The 20,003-nt window shown below is 40.9% G+C and overlaps 1 protein-coding gene across 1 annotated transcript in view; it reads right to left on the bottom strand.

Moving 5' to 3' along the window:
- USH2A (usherin) overlaps positions 1-20,003 on the bottom strand; it is a 1,400,924-nt gene that overhangs the window by 576,455 nt on the left and 804,466 nt on the right. The gene's annotated exons all lie outside the window — the stretch shown is intronic.

The following is a 20,003-nucleotide window of genomic DNA, read 5'->3' as shown; positions in this document are numbered from 1 at the left end:
TCTAACACCTGGATACGTTTATTTGTGAACCATTCCTTTGTAGATTTTGCTGTATGTTTGGGATCATTGTCTTGTTGGAAGATAAATCTCCGTCCCAGTTTCAGGTCTTTTGCAGACTCCAACAGGTTTTCATCCAGAATGGTCCTGTATTTGGCTGCATCCATCTTCCCCTCAATTTTAACCATCTTCCCTGTCCCTGCTGAAGAAAAGCAGGCCCAAACCATGATGCTGCCACCACCATGTTTGACAGTGGGGATGGTGTGTTGAGTGTGATGAGCTGTGTTGCTTTTACGCCAAACATATCGTTTTGCATTGTGGCCAAAAAGTTTGATTTTGGTTTCATCGGACCAGAGCACCTTCTTCCACATGTTTCGTGTGTCTCCCAGGTGGCTTGTGGCAAACTTTAGACGAGACTTTTTATGGATATCTTTGAGAAATGGCTTTCTTCTTGCCACTCTTCCATAAAGGCCAGATTTGTGCAGTGTACGACTGATTGTTGTCCTATGGACAGACCCTCCCACCTCAGCTGTAGTTCTCTGCAGTTCATCCAGAGTGATCATGGGCCTCTTGGCTGCTTCTCTTATGAGTCTTCTCCTTGTCTGAGCTGAAAGTTTAGAGGGACAGCCAGGTCTTGGTAGATTTGCAGTGGTCTGATACTCCTTCCATTTCAAAATGATCGCTTGCACAGTGCTCCTTGGGATGTTTAAAGCTTGGGAAATCTTTTTGTATCCAAATCCGGCTTTAAACTTCTCCACAACTGTATTACGGACCTGCCTGGTGTGTTCCTTGGTCTTCATGATGCTCTCTGCGCTTTCAACAGAACCCTGAGACTATCACAGAGCAGGTGCATTTATACAGAGACTTGATTACACACAGGTGGATTCTATTTATCACCATCAGTCATTTAGGACAACACTGGATCATTCAGAGATCCTCGCTGAACTTCTGGAGTGAGTTTGCTGCACTGAAAGTAAAGGGGCCGAATAATTTTGCACGCACCACTTTTCAGTTGTTTAATTGCTAAAAAAGTTTAAAATATCCAATAGATTTCGTTCCACTTCACAATTGTGTCCCACTTGTTGGTGATTCTTCACAAAAAATTAAAATTTTATATCTTTATGTTTGAAGCCTGAAATGTGGCAAAAGGTTGAAAAGTTCAAGGGGGCCGAATACTTTCGCAAACATTCAATACAATAAAATGTGATATTAAAGGATAAAAATCTTACCTTCATATACTCCTTCTGCAGGACCTGGATGATGGCAGAACAGGTCTCTGGGATAATGATACCCAGAGCCTCGGGGGAGATGCCTGTCGAGAACTTCAAGTCCTACAGACTTCTCCCTGTCGCCAAATACCGCAGAGTAGCGACGAGCCTCTGCTCCGGAGTGATGGCTTGCCTCATGCAGGTATCCTGCCTGCTAATATAAGGGGTCAGCGAAGCCAACAGACGGTGAAACACGGGGTTCGTCATCCTAAGAAAGTTCCTGAAATCATCAGGATTATTCTCACGGATCTCACGGAGCAAAGGCATATGAGAGAACTGGTCACGCTGAAGCAACCAATTCTTGGTCCATGAACTCCTCCCCACCCTGTTCATGGACTGGACTTGTGTCAAGGTCAGGACCCCAACACCAAGCCCCCGCACAGCACGAACTCTACGAGGAGTACGCACACGCAACATGGCTAGAAAACGGTCGGCTGCTCAGAACGAAGTAACAGAACGCACTGAAGAACAGCAAGGCCTGTGAAGAGCGACCTGAAAAACAGTAACAAACGAACAAGAATACAATGACTAAAGTCACGCGGAACTTGCTTGCACGCACTGAAGAGCAGATACAAACCCACAAGCACAAACTGAACGGCAGAAAACGATCTGAAAGCCACGAGTCTGAAAAAGCGCGAATCGTCTCTCACCAAACTTTTACTAACACGAGATTAGCAAAAGGAGCCCAAAGGGTGCCGCGCTTGGTTGTGAACCGGCCTTTTCTAGTCTCGTCGTACGTGGTGTACGTGACTGCGTGATTGGCGATCGGAAATTCCGACAACTTTGTGCGACCATGTGTAGACAAAACAAGTTTGAGCCAACATCCGTCGGAAAAAATCCTAGGATTTTGTTGTTGGAATGTCCGAACAAAGTCCGACCGTGTGTACACCCTATAAGTCTGACTCACCAGGGGGTTACTGAACAGCTGTAGAGAGACTGCTGGTAAAAAGGAATGAAATTTAGAAAAATTCAAAAATTTGGAAATACCACCAAAATGCGAAAAATGTAGGAAAAATCTTCCAATGGAGACACTTGTTTTGTTGAAAGCAGTAAGGGGGTTCTACCAACCGACAATAAACCCTCAGTTTTTTAGGCACATTTACTAGCCAGTGTAATCACTTACCGGGTATGCGGCTTCTTTATCTTTTAATTCTTGCTTATGTTTCTGTTTAAGTTGGTGTCATGACCACTGCCCCAGGTTTCCCATTTCAGTGTGGCTCCATTCTCTTGCAGCATCCTATGGAGCCACCCTTGCATGCAGAGACTAGAATTTTGTCTCCCTTCACAGTGTAGTTGATTTACTTAAAACTGAGAGTGCAAAATCTGGTGCAACTGTGTATGGTAGCCAATCAGCTTCTAACCTCAGCTTGTTCAATTAAGCTTTGACAAAAAACAAAAACTGGATGCTCTCCCTCCTCCTTGTTGGAAGAACAAAAGCAAAGTTGGTTTGTAATGTGACTATATACTCTATACATTATATCTATCTATGCAGCAGGTGGCGCTGTAGTATTTTAGTGTAATGTACATGTAAATCCCTATTGTATGGAAACTTTATTGTATATGATGCAATGATAGGAAATGTTTCTTTTCTCAGTGTGTTCAGTTCCTGTTACCATGATGTAAAGACATGCTTTGCAATCCTCCATGCAAGTAAAGTTATTCTCTGCATTCAACAAGCTTCCAGCGCATTATTTTAATACTCAGCAAGAAAGTTATTGGCCCAGGCAATGGAGAGAATACTACAAGTCAGTAAGTACTGTATACAAGCTGCTGAAAGATAGCAGGCGGTTCAGATGTGAAGTTTGCAATCACAAAGCTGAACAATGCCAATTACCAGCTAGAGAAGTTTAAGCTAGAAATGCTTCTCAGCAAGGGTTACTTGTGGCAAGTGCTGAATACAGACAGACCCACAAACGGAGAGATGGTGGAATAGGAAGAAAGGACAGACAAGCAAAAGAGACTATAAGCTTGAGTGGAAGATGACCAGCTTATCCACATAAGAACAGAGAAAACGGCGAAAAGGTATGTGGACTTCATTACAATGAGCGTTCAAGCCTAAACAATAAGCTGTTTCTGCTAAGAAAGCTGTATAAGATAAGGCTAGAAGAAGGCCAGCAAATTTGTGACCACATGAAAGCTATACTAGAAATCACAGAGTAGCTGTGCGCCATTGGAGAGGACATAAAAGATAACCATATTGTTGTCCTGCTCCTCTGATGCCTTCCAGAGACATATAATACTCTTATTAACGCTTTAGAAACCAGACCTGAGCAGCAGTTAATGCTGGAATATGTCAAAGGCAAATTATTTGATGAATATGACAGAAGGAAAGAAAATATGCACCGTGATGACAAAGCTCTTAAGATGTACAAAGGCACAAAGCACAACAAAGAGCAGAGCCTGTTTTCGGTGTAAAAAAGGACTGTTCTATCTGGAAAGCTGAGCAGCGAAAGCTAAAGCTATCCGCAAAAGAAAGAGTCAAATCACCCCCAAAGGAAACTGCAGACACATCATGGAGTGACACCTCTAAAGTAACACAGAGTGGCAAGTCACGTGACTGGTGCATAGACTCAGGAGCGACAAGCCACATGACTACCCTGTTTCCCCGAAAATAAGACCTAGCGTGATTGTCGGTGATGGCTGCAATATAAGCCCTACCCCCCAAATAAGCCCTACCCTGTTTCTCCGAAAATAATCCCTACCCTGAAAGTAAGACCTACAAGGACTTTAACTAGGGCTTATTTGGGGGGTAGGGCTTATATTGCAGCCATCACCGACAATCACGCTAGGTCTTATTTTCGGGGAAACAGGGTAGCGATGAGACCTTCTTTACAAACATTGATAACAGTGCAAAAGACAATGTTTTCCTAGCAAACAGGAAAAGCATAACTTCAGAAGGTAAAAGCTAGGGCTTCCTGAACTGCATGACACCACAAGGAGGCAAGCACAGTATTCTGGTAAAGAAAGTGCTGTATGTTCCAGAACTAGAAGGCAGCATTCTATCAGTGAAAAGTCTTGCAAACAGCGGTCTCACAGTTAAGTTTCAGGGTGATGAATGCACAATAATAAGCGATTCCTCGCAAAAGGAAAACTGGATGATCACCTATACAGGCTCATCACCACAGACCAGCAAGCCAATATAGTCTCTATTGACCTACACAGCAAATGTATTCACTTATGGCACAGGCGGCTGGGGCACAGAAAGTCCAGTAGCTATACAGGACATTATAAAGAGAGGTTTATTAGAAGATTTGACAATAATGCCTTGCAAAGTGCTCATCAAATGCAAGTGCTGTATTGAAGCAAAAGTCACACATGCTCCGTGCTCCCCTTCTCAAAGAAAAACTACCCAGCCCCTGCAGCTTATACACAGTGATGTATGCGATCCAATTAAACTTCCAATGAAACATCAGAGAAACTTCAAGAGTTTGTTGCCATGTGTAGTAACAAATTCCAACAGAAACCAAGAAAAATATGCACAGACAAAAGGGGGGGAATACATAAGCAAAGAAGTGGCCCTAATACCTGAAGAGACAAGGAATGGTACACCAGATAACCACACCATACACTCCTGAACAAAACAGTGTAGCAGAAAGGAAAGATCACACTCCTGTAGAAATGGCAAGATGCATGTTGTCGGATGCCAACCTAAATCACAAGTACTGGGGAGAAGCAGTCATGACTGCAACCCACCTACAGAACAGACTACCCTCAAGAGCTTTAAAAGTACTCCATTTGAAATGTGGCATGGATCAAAGCCTAGCATAGGGCACATCAGAGTGTTTGGATGTAAAGCATATGCCTATATTCCAAGTGAGAAGCGATCCAAGCTGGAGAACAGAGCCATAGAGGGAATTCTAGTAGGCTACAGTGAGCAAACTAAGGGTTACAGAATCTTACACCCAAAGACTGACAAAGTGACAATAAGCCGTAGTGTTTATTTTGATGAGAGCCCATCATTAGAAACACCCTGAAAACTGTGAAGTGAATATGCTCAGCAAACCAGAAAAAAAGGTTGACCAAAGCGAACCTGTGAAGGAGTCAGAACAAGAGGTGGAATTCACAGCGTCTAAATTAAGTTCCCCATCAGATCCTGCTGAACTGCCTAAGGTCAGAAGATCCACTCGGACTACAGAGGGGATACCACCCCGTGTAACAAGGGGTTAAATTCTGTGTTACGTTTCTTCGTAGATTCATTTATATATTTACCCTTTTAGATATGTGGTCAGCAAATGCAATGATTAAAACACACAAAACAAAGAATGTAATAAAAGAGATTTACTTAGCTTCGATTAAAGATGTATTACAGATGTTACAATACAGTATAAATTCAGCATTCAATCCAGGGAACCCCTCAACTTCTGAATTCTCAGATAGTTCTGGAAGCCGACAGCCTGTTCAAGATCCAGGACCACTCACGTCCCTTAACGAAGTTCACCGGCCTGCTCTATTGTCTGACCTTTTAAAGGCTAGATGGAAGGCGCGAAAAAGCTGGTTTTATCTGGTACTAACAAAGCCTATCCCAAGACAATGTGACCATCTGTGAATGACCGTCTGTGAGCTCAGAAACATACATTATACATATATAGAAATACACATACATATATATATATATATATATATATATATATATATATATATATATATATATATATATATATGTAATCACCTTAAAACTATTACTAAGTTTCTTGTAATTCAATAACTAAAGTTATATATGAATATAGACCCATTCTACACCCCGCAAGCTGTCATACACTGTCAAAACACACAGCATACTTGAACCAACATCCTGGGAAGACATAGAAAAATTGCCAAAACATGAAGCCAATAAATGGAGAGAAGCAGTTGAAAAAGAATTAAAGTCATTTCAGGAAAATAAAATCTGGACACTCAAGGAGCTCTCACCTAAATGCAAAACTATAGGAAGTAAGTGGACCTTCAAAGTAAAGCCAGACGCAGAAGGGAATATCCACAATTAGAAAGCCAGACTAGTTGTCAAGGGTTACTCTGAGAAATTTGATGAAGATTACGATGAAACATTCGCTCCCGTCATAAAACACTCCACCATCAGAGCACGTCTTAGCGTTGCAGCCGGGAAGGGCATGCAAGTAAAACACCTAGACGTTAAAATTGCTTTCCTATATGGAGACATTAAGGAAGACCTCTACATGGAGCAACCACCAGGGTTTAAGCAAGGAGACAACCATGTGTGTAAACTTCAGAAGAGCATCTACGGTCTTAAGCAAACTGCAAGGATGTGGAATGAGAAAGTGAATGAACTGCTTACTAAAGAGGGATTCTCAAGAAGTAAAGCAGACCCCTGTCTCTATTCCAGAAATCAAGAAGACAGATGGGTATACATCCTTATCTGTGTCGGTGACATTATAACCTGTTTAGAACAAGTAGGGGATTACAAATCAGATAGTTCACAAGCTGAAAGAAAATTTTGAAATCAAAGAACTTGGGAACATTAGCTACTATCTGGGAATCCAAATATAGAGAGAAGATGATGTAAGTTATCTTCTCAACCAATCTCACAAAATCTCCAAAATCTTGGAACAATACCATATGCAAGATGCAAAGGAAGTGAAAATTCCTATGGAACCAGGCTATCAAAAGAGCAATGAAGCAGAAAACTTGCTACCCAACAATGACATGTATCGCAGAGCAGTCGGTAAGCTGCTATGTTGCCACTGTGACAAGACCAGACATAGCCGCAGCAGTGGGCATACTATGCAGGAAAGTCTCAGCTCCCTGTCAACGTCACTGGAACACAGTAAAAAGAGTGATACAATACCTCAAAGGAACGATTCAGATGAAGTTACCAGTGACATTACATCCAACACTGGTCGGGTATGTGGATGCTGATTGTGTCGGGGAATGCACAGACCGCAAATCCACAAGTGGATTCATCTTCCAGTATGGGGAAGGAACCATAAGTTGGTCTAGTTGAAAGCAAGTAAGCGATATGGATTTGCCAACTTTTTGTTGTCATTGGGGTAGACATGTCAAAACCAATTCCCATTTTTGAAGACAACCAGGAATGTATAAAGCTTACCCAATCAGAAAGGGTCAATCCTAGGACTAAACACATCGCCGCCAAGTACGCCAATACTGTCCGTCAGAGGAGATGACTGCTGATGCATTCACCAAGCCTTTGTCAAAGGAACGTCATAATTATTTCCAGAAGAAGCTGAATGTAATTTCACAAAGCACATGTAGTTGAGAAGGGGTGTTTGAAGAACAACAGCAAAGTTGCTTTGTAATGTGACTATATACTGTATGCATTATACCTATCTATGCAGCAGGTGGCGCTGTAGTATTATAGTGTAATGTACATGTAAATCTCTATTGTATTGCAACTTTTTTTTATTTCACGGATTGTTTAATGATTCCAGTGCATCATTTCAATACTCAGCCAACACACCTCCCTTTTCCAAGCCAACATACCAGCTGGAGACTGCAAGCACTAAGGTAAGATTTTTAACAATTAGTTTACTCTCTCTGTGGGGGCCCCTGATGAAGTGGAGGGGTCTGGAGTGCCAACGGGGCACCCCAGAAGAGGAGGATCAGGGCTGCTCCGTGCACAATCCTTGCACAGAGCAGGTAAGTATAGGCTTGTTTGTTATTTTTATAAAAAAAAACTTTACAATCACTTTAAGCTAACAAAGTCTAAGGGCTCTTTCTCACGGGGCGGATCAGTGATGATCCGCCCCGTGAATATCCGCTTGCTCAGCGGGGATCACTCCGCCGATCCCCGCTGAGCAGGAAGATGACAGGTGCATCGCTGCACACTGTGCAGCGACGGACCTGTCAGAGCGCCGCTCTCCCCTATGGGGGGATCGGATGATGACGGACCGTAGTGTCCGTCATCACCCGATCTGATCCGAAAACGGATGGAAAAGTAGGTTTTTCCTCCGTTACACTTTTCGGATCGGAGCGGGTCGGATGTCAGCGGACATGTCACCGCAGACATCCGACGCTCCATAGAGATTCATGTATGTCCGTTTTTCATCCGAAAACGGAAGGATGAAAAGCGGACATACGGATCGTTAGTGTGAAAGAGGCCTAAGGGTTTAATACCTTAAATAGTTTTATTTCATTTCTTGTTGTATCTATAGGATGGGAAGTGAAGGAAAAAATTATTGGGGGTTTAAATATTCCCTAATCTATTCAAAACTAAGGAAAATAAAAGTTTTGTTGTTCTATATAAATTGTCAGATTCAGACACTTTTCCCATCTGTATGTAAAAATATGATAATATTTTAATTAATACATAACCGGATTACATGTTTTATGTTTTCCTTGAGTTCAGCTTTAAAGAACTGAAGTCTCAATTGTCATTCATTATTCTGTTTTAATAACAATTAGTATGAATATAATAATCTTATCTACAAAGATAGTCTGTGAATTAATGAAAGAACGTCTATAACTTGCACAGTACAACATTGATGAATATTACAGAGGAAAACAGTCTTTTGTGTTTTGATGGGAAAGGAAAAGAGCACTATTTTCCTCCTGCACTTGGCCTCAGGAAGATTAAAGACAGTTCTTAGAGATTTCATTTTTTCCCCTTAAATAAGCAGCCTGAGAATTCTCACACTTTTGGGCTGGCAGAATCTTGCTGCAGGCTTGAATAGTTCAACTCAAAATGGAAAAACATAAGAGTGTATATCTCTATTCCAAAACCATTCCAAAGGTTTCCCTTTGCTATTATTACTCCTATCATTTGTGACCATCATCACAAACAACGTTAAAAGGAAACAAAAATGATACGTAGCATTTTTTTCAGCTGTTACATTTAAAAAAGCATTTATTTTTAGCTTTTACATTTTAAAAATATTTAATTAATTTTTTTTTTTTTAATTATTTTGTATGCATGTTAGAGCAGGATTCTGGGGCTTACACGCACCTGCTTGCAAGTTTAATGCATACCAAATGACCAAACATTTGCAGACACCTAACTATAACACCTATATGAGCTTGTTGGACATCCCATTCTAAAACCATGGACATTTATATAGAGCTGGCCCTGCTTTACCAGCCTCTACTCTTCTGGGAAGGTTTTCCACAAGATGTTGGAGTGTGTCTGTGGGATATTATGTACATTCAGCCAAAATAGCATTTGTGAGGTCAGATACTGATTTTCTCTGAGAAGACCTGGCTCACAGCCATATCTTTCATTATTTGCTGCTTTAAAGTAGCACCGTACCAATTGTGATAGTGCTGTGAATTGGCAAGGTGCCAAAGAGTCTGGTTTCACCTCACCCAGCTTATGGGGGCGGGGGTGCTTAAAAAAGTTTCTCAGCAATGAGTTTTTAATGTCCCCCAACTGCAAGTCTAAATGAGCCCTTAAAGTGGTTGTAAACCTCAGACATGAAATACGAGCAAAGCATATCCCTCTATAGAGTGTAATTGTCTCAATCCAGAGCACTAAGTGTAATTTCCGTCTGCTGCCTTGTTCCTCTGCTATCAGTATGAATCACTGCTGACAAGCCAACCTGTCAGAGAACTCACACAGCAAGCACCCGTCTCCGTGCAGCAGCTGCCAATCCACGTTCCGCTAATGCCAATGTGCATGCACGGAACCGTAGACAGAGACAAATTAGATCCAGGGTGGGCATGCACAATGGCACCTCCATGCGAACGCGTGCACGCGCTAACGCGCACCCGCGAGTCCCAAAGCACTAATGTGCTAACGCGCATGCGCCAATGTGCTAAGGTGCTAATGCGCATGCGCCAATGCGCTAAGTTGCTAATGTGCTACTGCGCATGCGCGCACGCACGTATGCTGGCACGAATCCTGGCACGAATCCTGGCACACAGCACCCTATATAAACCGAGAGTCTGCCAAGCATCAGTGCTGGATTGTCTTCAGCTTGTTCCTGTGTTCTTGTTGTTACTCTGCCTGATTGACCTTGTTCCTGAAAACCCGGCTATCTTCTGACCATTCTCTTGGATCTCCCCTACCTGCTGAACCTGCCTCTACCTGCAATACTGACCTTGGCTTGGACTTATGATTACGGCTCTGCCTTCTGATTCTGTACCCAGCTGCCCATCTGTTGCCAACCTCTGCCTGTTTCTGACTACGGTTTTGCCTTCTAATTCGGTACCCCCCTGCCAGCCTGTTGACTCCTGCCTGTTCCTGATTCTGCATGTGATCCTGATCTGGCTCCTGCTGAACAAGTATGGTGATCAGTTTCCACATCTCCCCAGCAGAGGTTCCTGTATCTCCACGTTCCAGCCTCCTGCCTGCAGGCACCTGCACCCTTTTGTTGCCCTCGCACTCCCTGTACCCACCACCAGGGGTGCTTGGACCGGAACCATGCAAGAGGCCACCCTCATCATTTCGGGCTCCGCTGTAAGGTACGTGACATAACCTGACACAAGCAGAAAAAGGTGACGGGGAGGGATCTCCAGGTGATTGGCAGCCTCAAAACTGTTCCTGTGTACTGTGTGAAGGGCGTGCGTCTCTTCCCTCCAACCAGCTCTTAGAGCCCTCCTACAAAGTGTAATTTCAGCTCTCTACCCCATGTTTTCTGAACTCTCAGACGAGCTGTATAAATTCAGCACTTTGAACAGTTGTAGAGAAGAGAAACTGCAGATAGACAGGTACATCCTACGTAGGTGGATTTGTTTAATCTCTGTGTATCACCTGAGGCCAGTCACTTCACTGGGAATATGTAAGGGCTTACAAGCACTTTAACCACTTTATGCCTGCCCACAGTACTTTTACTGCAAGCGGGCGGGAGCTACAGGCTCAGCAACATACTGGTACTGTACGTCACTGAGCACATGCACACTGGCGCGCCTTGCTTGGTCAAAACAATCGCATGATTGCATGTAAGCAAAATAGTCATGATTGGCTTCCAATCATGACTGTTTAGCTTACTATTGTGATGCTGTGATTGGCCCACAGCTATCACATGGTACCTGGGCCAATCACAGCACCCTGCAATTAGCTGTAGCCAATCACAGATCACAATAGTAAGCAAGATGTCAGGAATGAAAGCCACTCATGGCAGCTAAAGCTATTGCTTCTAACAGTGATCATCACTTTTAAAAGCAATACTAGATAGCAATATAAGCAATAAGAAAAAATATCTTAAGAAAGGAAAATAAACTCTTAAAAAAGTAACAAAAGTTTTAAAAAGTTGATAGTTACATACTGTCACCAGTTGGTATCCCTGATCACTGCCACACCAGTCATATGATGGCGCTGTTCCAAAAAATTGTGACAAAAAAATTAACAACTTTAAAAAACTCACCATGCCTCATACTAAATACCTTGGACTGTCTACTTTCCTAAAAGGAGTCATTTGGTGGGTATTCTTACTGTCCTGGCATTTTTGGCCTCAAGAAATTAGATAGGTCAACAGTACGTCAGGATTATTAATTTTCAAATATATATATATATATATATCATAGTTTGTAGACTCTATAACTTTCACATAAACTAAATAATATACACTGATTTGCATTGTTTTTACCAAAGGAATATAACAGAGTACATTGTGGCCTAAATTTATTAAGAAATGTGTTTGCAAAATCTTTTAAAAGAAACTAAGAAACATTTTTTTTTTTTCATCTACATAGCAGAGAATAAAAAAACGCAGTGGTGATTAAATACAATCAAAAGAAGGCTCAATTTGTGTGGGAAAAAAAGATAAAAATATAATTTGCGTACATTGTTACATGACTGAGCAATTGCCAATTAAAGTAGCGTAGTGCTGAATAGCAAAAAATGCCATGGTCATGAAGGGGGTAAAACCGTCCAGTGGTCAAGTGGTTAAAGTGTAGGTAAACTCTGGTGCAGCTCTACAAAGAAACCAATCAGCTTCTAGTTTTTTTTTTTTTTTTAAGTCAAAGCTTAGTTAAACAAGCTTAAGTTAGAAGCTGATTGGCTACCATGCACAGCTGTACCAGATTTTGCACTCTCCAGTTCTAGTAAATCAACCCCTTGGTGCTCTTAATTGAGACAAGTACATACTATAGAGGGATATGCTTTGTTCATATTTCATGTCTGAGGTTTATAACCTCTTTCTATATAGAAGTGAACTATAATTTTTAGGAAAAAAATATACATTATAAAAGAATATATGAATAAAAATATAAGTAATATAAAACAATATAATATGTATACAATATACAATATAAAATAATCTAATCTACTAATTCTAACCAGAGTATTTCAGTATTTTTTTTTCTTAAGCTTTCTCTTTATTTGTTTGATTCAAGATTAGAAAGGAGCTCGGATCACCATAAAAAGGAAAGAAAAAATAGCATAATGTCTTGAGGCAAAATGAAGTGTATTTAAAATTTATATATTGTAGAATGCCTTTGTTTTGAACTTGAACACACTGCAAAACTTCACTATTTTCCATGCCATCTGACTCTCCCCTCATTTGTTTTTCTGCGTTTTGCTGATTACTATGCAACAATGCCTTCAACTTGTGGTTCCATTATTTAACTACATGCACAGTCATAGCTGACCCTTCCTGATCAATCGCCAATCCATACAGGTTTGACTGATAAAAGAGCCAATTAGATTTAAGCAAATTAAGGGACATCACCAATGTCAACCAGTTATTAAAAGATGGCTGGACTCCGTGCATACCAAACAGAAACACTCCAAGACCTATTAACAGGAAAATATACTAACCCCATTACAACCCTCTAACCCTCCCAGGAATAAAGCAGAAATGTATTTAGTTTAATTTAGGGACTAGCATCAAAACTTCTTTTTAAATGTGCTAATTATTTTGCATTATATGGCAGAGTAGTACATAACCATATTACCACCAAATAAAATATTTTTATACATTGTTTTATGATTTGAGATGTCGGTATAGTGTAAATGTCATATTAATTAAAGATGTAACCAATTGTAAACTAATTATTAATGGTATAATTAATGATAATGTGGTTCTCAACAGGAAAATTGTAGAACTAAGAAAGAGTTGTGAAAATTGTGATTTCTTTACCATTTAGTAATCTGAACCTGGGCACCGACCATCAACATAAGGGGACACACTGGCGTGATTCACATGTTTTCATGCTTGACTTTATTTATTTTTTCATGTGTCATCAATAATCACGCATTTTCGCATGCTGTCATCAATAGGCCCTAAAACATCTATTGATGCATCAAAAGCTGCATTGCAAATCATCAGATGAATATAAACAAGCTATAATGGCTAACCATGTACACACTTTACATTAATATGTATAAGTTAAAACGCGTAGATGTGAAAGGACTCTTATAAAAGTGTCTATTTACAAAAATGCTGTGTGAGAACTCCTAAAAAGATGATGGAGGGGGACATTGCCATATCTGGCTTGGATCCCCCAATGGGGGAGTCCCTCTCTTGCCATGACCTGTGTCCTTTCTCCAATGGCACCCTTAGGTGCCTGCTTCTCTAACCGTTTTTATTTTCCCCCTCTAATGTCGCGTACACACGATCGGAAATTCGGCCAGCAAAAGACCGATGAGAGCTTTTGGTCAGAAAATGTGACCGTGTGTATGCTCCATCGGACTTTTGCTGGCCGAATTCCCTCCAGCAAAAGATTGAGAGCAGGTTCTCAATTTTTCGGTCAGAAAAAGTTTCGATCAGAAATTCCGATCGCCTGTACCAATTCCGACACGCAAAATTCCTACGCATGCTCGGAAACAATTCACATCAATGCCTTTTTGTACCTCTGCATTTTTGGAAAGGGTCAGGGACTTTTTTTCATGCAAAATGCAGCGTTTTGCATGTAATAGAATTCAATGGACTAGCATCAAAAACGCAAGTGCACCGTTTTTACGGCATTTTTGCAGGGTTTTCGATGCGTTTTTGGCGGGTTTTTTTTTTTTAAATTTTTTTTAGACTGTATACAGTTTAAAAAAAAAAACTGTAAAAAAAAAAAAACAAAAAAAAATGCAAAACGCAAAACACGGCAAAGACGCCGCAAAAACGCTGTAAAAACGCTACAAAAACGCTCCTCAAAAACGTGGCAAGCATGACAAAAAAAACTCCAAAAACGCTCAAAAGCAACATGCATAGGTGTGAATCGAGCCTTAGGCGGTCATGCGATGCTGTACCCAAATAGAATTGATGTCCTTTTTTTCTCACAAATAGAGCATTCTTTTGGTGGTATTTGATCACCTCTGCAGTTTTTATTTTTTGCGCTAGAAACAAAAAAAGACTGAAAATTTTGGGAAAAAACCCAATATTTTTTTATTTTATTTTTTACTTTCTGCTATAAGGCTCGATTCACACCTATGCATGTTGCTTTTGAGCGTTTTTGGAGTTTTTTTTGTCATGCTTGCCAAGTTTTTGAGCAGCGTTTTTGCTGCGTTTTTGCCGCGTTTTGCGTTTTTTTTTTTTACAGTTTTTTTTTAGACTGTATACAGTCTAAATAAAATAAAAAAAAAAAAACGCCAAAAACGCTGTAAAAACGCTGCAAAAACGGTGCACTTGCGTTTTTGATGCTGGTCCATTGGATTCTATTACATGCAAAACGCTGCATTTTGCATGAAAAAAAGTCCCTGACCCTTTCCAAAAATGCAGAGGTAAAAAAGGCATTGATGTGAACATGTTCCGTAGGAACCCATGTTAAAAAATTCCCATGCATTTCTGCAAAATGCAAAATGCATCAAAAAACGCGCTAGTGTGACTGGAGCCTAAAACACTTCCAATAAAAAATGTAAAAAATCTAATTTCTTCATTAATTTAGGCCAATATGTATTCTGCTACATGTTTTTGGTAAAAAAAAATCCCAATAAGGGTATATTGTTTGGTTTGCGCAAAAGTTATAGCGTCTACAAATTATGGGATAGATTTATGCACTTTTTATTTGTTGTATTGTTTTTACTAGTAATGGCGGCGATCAGCAATTTTTAGCGGGATTGTGACATTGCGGCGGACAAATCTGACACAGAGTGACCAATACAGTGATCAGTGCTAAAAAAAAATGCACTGTCACTGTATAAATGACACAGGCAGGGAAGGAGTTAACATCAGGGGCGATCAAAGGGATAGGTTTTACATAGGCAGATCCCGGCGGCCATCGCGGCCATCGCTGATTGGCTCTCGCTGTGTCCAATCACAGTGGGGGTGGGGCTCCGATGGCGCGTGTGTGTACAAAGAGCCTTAAGAAACAATCACGTACAGGTACGTGATTTTGTGCTAAAGGGCCGCCCTGCCACAGTATATGTACACGGGGCGATCCTTAATGTACAGTTGAAAGTGTTTTATGTTATGTGCAAAAAATGCCTGTTGATCTATGCCTTCCCTACTGACAGAACGGTAATCTGCCTTGTTTACATAGGAAGACTGCCGTTCTGCCTGTGTACCACATGAACAGCGGGTGCTGGCGGACATCGAGTCCACGAGACCCACTGGTAGGCTTCCGCTGTATAGAATCACTTCGGGAGCGAGTTGCCAGGCGCACACTCATGCCTGCTACCTGGAAGTGCAGGATCACGTATATATATGTGATCCTACACAGCGCAGCCGCTGTGTAGCAGTAAAACTGCTATAGGGTGGTCCGCAATTGGTTAAGGAGTGGGGTGGCCTCCCAGCCGCCACATCCTTAACAACCATGACTCATCTGTTGTCAGCAGAATATAAACAAACCAGTACCCCTTGCCCCCAATCCATACCAGGCCCTTAAGGTCTAGTATGGTTTTTATGGGGGAAACCCAGGCCAAAATGTTTTTAAACAATGGCTTGGAGCCCCCCCCCAAATCCATACTAGACCCTTACCCAATGACAGGTGAACCAGCGCCTTTGTTTATTCACCGTTCTGGATATTGCCAGTGTCTGTGCACTAACTTCCCACAGGCTTAACTTAATCTTACCTGTATTGTTGGAGTGAAACAGAAACACACCCACAAGGAGTGTAGCTCCTCTGATGGGACTTTAAAGAGGGTCACTTTCAATATAAGTATAAAAGTAGTAGGGGTTTTATTTAAAAAAAAATTACATTTTATTGAAGACAATATTTAAAAGAGGATCATTATGAACTAACAGTAATACATAAATACAAAATGGATGCATACAATAGAAGGAATATTTATATACATGGAACAGTGACCAATTGTAATGGCAAAGTTGATTCCACAACAATAAACCTTAACCCAACGTTTCGAGGTAAACAGGGGGGTTGGCCTCTTCTTCAGGGGTAACGACAATTGGTCCGCCCACTACACAGGCGAACCTATCACAGACTCCCCCCTATCATAGCCAGCTGTATTTAACTACTGAAGTTTGTATACTCACAGTGATCTCTGACGCTCCGCAGACTAATGCTGAGGAATGACAGGCTGGAAAGTAAATTTCTCTATTTTTGATGACAAGATGCCGCAGTGTTTGAGTCACTAGGCGCACTTTCTGCTGATATACTTACACAGTTTTTCCTTTCCCCTTTGTGCCCCATATCTTTAGATAATCCTTCAGTGATAGAAATTGTGGAAACATTACGGTGGCCACAAGCAGCTGTGGGACTGACATTATTGGCCTGCCCTCTCTTCCCTGGCTTCAAGGCTTTAAAGTCTGTGGTTTCACTCACCATAAGCTAAGCTTTTGAGGTATGCTTTCTGAAGCCTACATTTATCTATGCTTGGTATTACTTATTATGGAGCCTTTTAAAATGATCTAATGATACTCAAGCTCCTTTTTGAAATCATTTATTAAATGTCATTTTATTTATATTTCAGCTATCTTGGCTTTATGATCAGTTAGCCCTTCCTCTATGGGCCCTGACATATCCCATTCTTAAGGGGTGGCTGTGCTCCTTCCCGAGGGTGCCCTTTGTGGAGCTACTCCAGCCTATGGTGTCTTCTGCCCATTCTGGGATTCAGCCTGTGCGCTTTACGTCAATATCCTCGTTTTCCCTTACATTTCTCCTGTTGTCTGGTCGTGGTCCCCTGTGGAGCTGTGACGGGTTTAGCTGGTCTTGTTGGATGCTGAGAAGGTCCTGTAAATCTCCATGTGAACCTGAGGGGTCAGTATTTGCATACCTTTGCTAAATTACATATGTTGCAATTATGTTACTATGGATGACTCATGTGATGCAATACTTTATACTCACTGTTGATATCTATGAAGATGTCTTATCCTCTGTTCACTTACTCCAGTTCTGTTTTGTAACTTTTTAGAAAAAACTTATCCTGACCAATTGTCGTTACCCCTGAAGAAGAGGCCAACTGTCCTATTTACCTCGAAACGTTGGGTTAAGGTTTATTGTTGTTGAATCAACTTTACCATTACAATTGGTCATTGTTCCATGTATATAAATGTTCCTTCTATTGTATGCATCCATTTTGTATTTATGTATTACTGTTAGGTCATAATGATCCTCTTTTAAATATTGTCTTCAATAAAATTTTACATTTTTTTTTTAATAAAACCCCTACAACTTTTGTACTTATATTGGAAGTGACCCTCTTTAAAGTCCCATCAGAGGAGCTACACTCCTTGTGGGTGTGTTTCTGTTTCGTATCATATTAGGGATGTGGGTTCACACCCAATTTATACCGCATACTGGGATGACACCTCCCACTTCCATTTGTATTGTTGGAGTAGCCCCCACTTGTGAATGGAGGATGTAAATGTCACAAGTGGCCACCAACATCGGAGAGAGGGCGCTTAGGTGTGTAGATGAGGAAGGGGGGTTGTTAGCTTACAGTATATAAGGTGAGTAGGATGTAAGACCTGGAGATTTTTTATCTAAGCCTGAATATGTCCTTTAAGGTTTACAGTATATGTACCTCATGTTTATTTTCCTTCATTTTGCAAGAAAAAAGGAAGCATTTAGTAATCTAATTAGATGGTCCAGAATTAAAGATCTTATTTTATTTTTTTACCCGCAATGATACAAAACACAAAACAAATGACTGAATCTCAGTAAAAATGTCTTATTGGAAAAAAAAAAATCTTAGTACTGGCCAATTCACTTCTGCTTAATGTTGATTTGATCAGGTCTGAGCAGAAGATATGACCGTGCATTTGCATGGGTAAAACTTGGCGATAATATAAATTTAGCAAAGGCGCCTACTCACATTAATGCCGCACGCTCTTCCACTTGATTCTTCTAAAAGATGTTAATATACATCCAGGCCATTAAATAAAAGAAAGCATGAGCGGGAGCCAATTTAACTAATGATCTATACTATTAACTTATCACAAGGTCATCAAATAAAAACCGTCATTCAAACATTATTTAACTTTATTCACAGCAATAAACAACAATGTAAACACTCTGCCCGTCTTTAGAATGGGTTTTACCTACGCTTATCCTGCCTTTAATAAATTAACTGAACACTTCTCAATAATCGTGCCAGAATTCAACATAAAAACCACTGCAACAGTGCCAAAGGTAATAAAAATTCACAATTGCTATATAAACTATGCATTTGGTGGAAGCAAAATTGGAAATAATTATGTTCACTTCATCGGAACAAACATTAAAGATTCATACAAACTGCCCAGTAATGTTTCAATGTTTAGATAGTTATAGGTAGGAGTTAAATTGTCAAGTGTTAAAGATTCTCAGTTACTTTCATGGCTGTACGTTACTTGTGGTGAACAGCATTAGAGTGGTACTCCAACTTCACCTGGCACTGGTGTCCTGAAGTGCTGAATTCTGTGTTCAGAATTTATTTGGTTTAATTTGGTAAACTGGTAGATTTTGGTGCTGGTATCTTTCGGTGCAGAAAATATGGTGTTTGGCTGCAAGAATTCTAGTGCAGGAGAGTTGAGTGTGCAAGCAAGAGGTTTATTTAAAAAAAAAAGGGAGGGTTAATATTGGGGTACAAGGAGGGTTAGTGTTAGCGTAGCAGACTACAATGAAGGTGAGCATTAGTGTTACAAGGAGGGTTAGTGTTAGAGAGAGGGGTCAGTGTGTTAGGGTTTGAGCTAGAGATTGGGATAATGTTAAGGTTAAGGGGCGATTGATTAGTGTTAGGGGTACAGGGAGGGTTAGTGTTAATCATGCAGAAAGAATTAGTCTTAGGGTTGTATAGAGGGTTATTGTTATGGTAACAGAGTGAGTTAGTGTTAAGATTACACAGAGGGTTACTGTTGGGGTGTCAGGGTAGGCATATAGTTAGGATTAAAAGGAAGATTAGTGTAAGGGATACAGGAAGGGTTAGTGAAAGGTTTACAAAGAAGTTTAGTGTTAAGGTTAAACGGAGGGTTAATGCTAAGGAGTCAGGGAGGATTTGGGGCTTGCTTATAATGAAGAGAGGATATCCCTATTGCTCCTATAGATACAGGGAGGGTTAGTGTGCAGATGCACTATATTGTCAAAAGTATTGTGACACCTGCCTTACACGCACATGAACTTTATTGGCTGACGCCTTAAGAGTTCCCTTCACTGTAACTAAGGGGCCAAGCCCAACCCCTGAAAAACAACCCCACATCATAATTCCCCCTCCACCAAATGATCTGGACCAGTGCACAAAGCAAGGTCCATAAAAACATGGATGAGTGAGTTCGGAGTGGAGTCATGACCTCAACCCGATAGAACACCTTTGGAATGAATTAGAGTGGAGACTGCGAGCCAGGCCTTCTCGTCCAACATCAGTGCCTGACCTGACAAATGCGCTTCTGGAAGAATGATCAAACATTCCCATAGACACACTCCTGAACATGGTGGACAGCCTTCCCAGAAGAGTTGAAGCTGTTATAGCTGCATAGGTTGGGCCAACTCAGTATTGAACCCTACAGGCTAAGACTGGGATGTCAA

The sequence above is a fragment of the Aquarana catesbeiana genome, linkage group LG04 (genome assembly GCF_042186555.1).
Source record: "Aquarana catesbeiana isolate 2022-GZ linkage group LG04, ASM4218655v1, whole genome shotgun sequence".
In the NCBI taxonomy this organism is placed as follows: domain Eukaryota; kingdom Metazoa; phylum Chordata; class Amphibia; order Anura; family Ranidae; genus Aquarana; species Aquarana catesbeiana.
The sequence above is the reverse complement of the archived record's forward strand: the minus strand, read 5'-3'. Positions and strand labels throughout refer to the sequence as shown.